General features: G+C 33.2%; 1 long non-coding RNA gene across 1 annotated transcript; it reads right to left on the bottom strand.

The window, feature by feature from the left end:
- Positions 1 to 231: 231 nt before the first annotated feature.
- LOC132042111 (uncharacterized) lies at positions 232 to 2,858 on the bottom strand. The gene is made up of 3 exons (XR_009411365.1): positions 1,771 to 2,858; positions 723 to 1,264; positions 232 to 647 (listed from the first exon to the last, which is right to left on the bottom strand). It is a non-coding gene; the product is annotated as an uncharacterized LOC132042111 (long non-coding RNA).
- Positions 2,859 to 3,551: the final 693 nt, after the last annotated feature.

The raw sequence follows: 3,551 nt of genomic DNA on the forward strand, positions 1-3,551 counted from the left end.
TTTTAGGAAGTGGTAGGCAGGTGTCCCTAAGATTATTTTGGTTATTCTTATTAACAAGGTTAATGTACATGTATAAAGATGTCAGAATAGAAATGAAATAGAGATGACAAACAAGAAAAGGAGAAATAAATTGTTGTGACAGGAAGTGAGTGACGAAAAAGTCAAGAGAAGGGCATTATGCATCTCTTAAGTACTACTAGCAAGGTATGCCCGTGCTATGCATGGGCCCAACATGGTTAATTTTATTTTTAGTTTAGTTAAAGTCTTTCAAAAAATTGTGATTGTCATTGTATTGTACATAACATGTACATAAGGTATAAAACAAAGAGGAATTCAAAGACTAAATATATCTTCTAACGTTCCTTATCAAAGAAAAAATATATATCTTCTAACATTAATGCAAGCAAGTTCCAGTCATTTCAAACCATATTCCATCTGAAATCTCAAATACACGTGGTGGAAGTCTTAAACAACAAAATGACATATCCACAACCACAAATACACATGAACTTGAAAGAAAAAAAAGAAGAAGATGATCCCAGATAAGGTTCTATTTAGTTTTCCTTGAATGGCTTCATAAGATGCTCCCAGATAAGGTACTTTTTAGTCTTCCTTGGAATTTGAAAATCATTCCCATGGTTTGGACACTGTCAATAGAACAAGGAATCCATTAGGAAATATAGAAGGCAATCTGGGTAGGAGAGTTTAGTAGAAACACCAACATGTTTTTGATAAATTCTGAAAATCTTTCAACATCTACAAGTTCGTGCACAAATGGTCATTCCCTCCATTCCCACACTTCTTCCCATTGTTTCAGTGTCAAATAAACTGGACATACACATTGGTCAATGACATCCAACTAAACTATGAAGCAAAATGAATTATATATGTACCTTGTAAAAATGAAGTTATACAACACATAGTTTTTAAGTTTCAGAGACAAATAAATCAGGTGTACGCATTGGCAAAATGACATCCAACTAATTAACTATGAAAAAAATGGATGTTATATATACCATGTAAAAACAAAGTGTTATTTAGATGATTAGTTAACTACCTGCATATGCATGAGTAAGTTGGCACCATGTGAAAGAACCTATTGTTCTTGATGTGTTGACGCATCTTATTAACTTCCATTTCAGGAGTATCAGCCTCTGCATCAAACTCTTGTTTTTGTCTTCCAATGTGATTGTTTAAGGTTGGCATTCATGGCCCTTTTCCTTTTGCTGTCGTTATTTCACATCTCCCTCAGCTCTCTCCTTTTCTGCTTGTGTTAATTAAGGTCGTATGGAAATTTTTTGCAAAAAACAAATAAATAGTTTTTATTTTATAGGCAAGGAAGCAATGAGAACTGATGAACTGAAGATGCCAAAGGATTGTAAATATATAGTTTAAACTACGTTCATGCTTGAGAGGCCTTTCCATGACTTTGGATTAGCCGAGCGAAGAATCATTTCCTAGAAAGTAACTTATCTTGTAACCATCTTTGAATATAACTATACCCTTCGATGAATTCTGCCTTGATAATCAATTTTTTTTAAAAAAATAAAAATTCACACATCAATGCAGCAAGTGGAAACTAAGTTGAAACTATTAGAAAATACTTCAAGTTCTTAATCATGTGCTTGCCCAGCACCATAGTGTAAAGCAGCTGAAGTATAATCCATCTTGTTATTGCTATCTTGAGTTCTTAAACTAAGAGTCAAGGTACAGTTAAAACTGTCCTATGCATCTCCAATACACCAATTAATAAAAGGAAAGGTAACATACCTGTTTTATACAATCCAAGTTGTTGTCATACCCCATACTCAAGAGTCATAACATTCTAAAGAACCATGATCTCCATAGTAGTATTTATCACAATCGTCAAACAGCTTTCACGCTAGCAATAGGTTAATGCAACAAGCTGATGAATACAACAAAGTAATATCAACCTGCGCTTTTGCGATGGGCATGATAACAATATATCAGTGATCCTGAAAAAATTTATGGAAGTTTGGAAGATTTTGAACCATAATAAAATAGTCTAATTTTGTGACGCCAATTGTGGCTTAGGATATCAATCTAGAGAATTTCCTGATACTAATTTTGCAAGCCTTGATACAACGTAAATTCATTACAGAGTTTTAACTATTATCACCTGATGTTTTATTTTTCTATCACAATGTATCAACACATTAGGTTAAGTAGTCTTAAATTATTTCTTCATTTTTTCAACTACTTGGTGTCTAATTGCTAAAAGTTCTGCTAAATCTACACATATTGCTATCAAAGATTACATCTTGAATAATAATATATTTCAACTTTTATTTAAGATGCTTGTAAATTAATTCATAAACATGATGCAGAGAAAAAATGCACGTAAAAATTCTTAGGATCAAAATAGCAATACTAAGTTGCTGAAAGTAACTCTAAGTTAACGAACATAATGACCGTGAACCCCAGGTGATGGAGTGCTCTAGGGTTCTCTGGTCTCATCACACAAATCATTCAACTGAAAAACTTTAAACCTTCTCTTTTCCTTCTCAAGCCTGAACCAAACAATGAAAAAAATTATTACAAATCACAAAAAATATATGCAAAGTAATAGCACATGTGCATGTAAGAATTCAGCTAATGCAATATTTATATGTTAGCTTAACATGCACATATGAAATCTGTAAGCAGATGCCCTGCAGATACTAAGTTTCCAGCCACCTTATAGAAAAACTGATAAGGTCACAATCTGTTTGTTTCATGTTTATACCTTAAGGGGAAAACATGCAGAATAAGTGAAAAAGTAAGTTACAAACATTTATTAAAGACTATTATCCATGCTCTGTGTTCCATTGTTTGACAATCATCCTCACCCTCATAAAATGGCCGAAATCAGTTCAAACAATAGCTACCCTTGTCTCGTCCATGTTGTTTCACTTTCACTGTAAATGCCGGAAATTTCTTTACTTGTGCAGTTCAGGTAAACCAATTTCAATTGCTGATTTTCAACCGTAAAGAGCATGAAAGAAACATCAACACATTTTAACATAAGCCGTAAAAGAAAACCTTCTTGAAGTAGCATAGTCAAAATCAAAACTTTATCTATATGCAATTTTATTTAAGGATTACGGATTAACATCATTTTAAAGAACTGCATATAATCTCACAAGCTCGAGAGCAGGGGAATGAAGTTTCTTGCAGCTTCAATTCCAAAGTAAACCATAAGAAAATTATTTATTTCTTGTGTTAATTTGAAGTTGCTAAGCGATTAGTTTGTCACAACTTCATTTTGATATTGTTTCCAGTCAAAAGATGTTTCAATGAAACACACGTAATTGAGAGAGGAGGAGGAGGAGAAGCGAGGAAGAAGGTGGCGAAGGAAATTAGATAAATTGGTAAAGGAAATCCAGTGAGAGGGGAGAAATGTTTGAAAATTTTCATAATACTATACACGTGGCTGGAAAACGTGATTTCAGGAACACCCTTCCGTACAACTAATACTACCTTTTGTACAACTGTTAGATGCTGTGTTCGTACTACTTTCGCGTTTATATACAAAAAAACTAGCCATATAT

The sequence above is a fragment of the Lycium ferocissimum genome, unplaced genomic scaffold (assembly GCF_029784015.1).
Source record: "Lycium ferocissimum isolate CSIRO_LF1 unplaced genomic scaffold, AGI_CSIRO_Lferr_CH_V1 ctg13341, whole genome shotgun sequence".
NCBI classification, from domain to species: Eukaryota; Viridiplantae; Streptophyta; class Magnoliopsida; order Solanales; family Solanaceae; genus Lycium; species Lycium ferocissimum.